General features: G+C 34.2%; 1 long non-coding RNA gene across 1 annotated transcript in view; it reads left to right on the plus strand.

Moving 5' to 3' along the window:
- Window positions 1–533: 533 nt before the first annotated feature.
- LOC106679954 (uncharacterized) overlaps window positions 534–1175 on the plus strand; it is a 7110-nt gene continuing 6468 nt past the window's right edge. The window contains exon 1 of the long non-coding RNA XR_001343047.2: window positions 534–674. This is a non-coding gene — a long non-coding RNA (uncharacterized lncRNA). The remainder of the gene's footprint in view (window positions 675–1175) is intronic.

The raw sequence follows: 1175 nt of genomic DNA on the forward strand, positions 1-1175 counted from the left end.
GAAAACCCTGATAAAGGACATTAATTTTTGTTGCTGCAAGAGGATTTTCAATCAATTTTATTTGATCTTTATTGAATATATCATTAGATACAATTGCTGTTTTAATCCTCTTTCTAAGGTGATCTAATCAACGATAGAGTAAAGAGATTAGGTACGGTGATAAAGGCGTAGTCAAAAATATCATACTCAGTTTAGTTCTCTAGTCCTTAAGATGATCAGGTCCGCCATATTTTTAGCTGGTTTGTGCGCCTTCGTTATGGCTTACAGAACTGACGACGACTTCAACCCCAGCCCCAGCTACAACCATAACCATACCCACAGCCACAATCATAAGCACAAGCACAAGCACAACCACCATCATAAGCACAAGCACAACTACAAACACAAGCATAACCACAACCAAAACTACAACCACGATCATAACGACAACCACAACCTTAACGACAACCACAACCATAACGACAACCACATCCATAACGACAACCACAACCATACCTTCAACCACATCCAAGATCACAACTATAACCAGAGCCAGAACCAAAACCACCAACTACTACAACAACTACCACCAGAGAGCACACATTTTCCTGCAATAACGGAATTAACTCCTTTTGAAGCATTCAGTTCCAATCAAGCACAGAACTCACGGCCATTCCTGAGTTTTAAAATAACAGGTTTATATATCTATCTATCTATATATCCATTTATCTATCTATCTACCTAACTATACTCATATATATTTATAGATCTTGAGTATCAGATAATAATACAACTTTATTTAGGTGATGCTTCCCAAGATTAGTGTGTGCATAGTCATGCTCTACGACGAAAAAGCGATTTTTTAGACTAAAGCATTTCTTCAACTAGTTACTAAAAAGGTACATAATACAGAATAAAATTTGAAATTAATGATTACAAACATTACTTACAATTGTGTGTTCTACATTGCTGTGATTCAATTAACTCAAAGTTTAAGCTAGAACTATTTTGTAAGATACTTATTTTAAGTAATATAATTTTAAGTAGGTTTTGAATAGTTAGTAGAAGAAATTGATTGTCCTAAAAAACTGTGTTTTTTTTCATTATAGGTCATGATTATGCTAACAATAAAGTAGTGAAACTCGCCCTTAATATAGTTGTTTAATTCACTGATCCTCAAGATCCCTAATATATAT

This window comes from Halyomorpha halys, unplaced genomic scaffold (assembly GCF_000696795.3).
Source record: "Halyomorpha halys isolate HHAL.00 unplaced genomic scaffold, Hhal_1.1 Scaffold236.1, whole genome shotgun sequence".
Classification (NCBI taxonomy): Eukaryota; Metazoa; Arthropoda; class Insecta; order Hemiptera; family Pentatomidae; genus Halyomorpha; species Halyomorpha halys.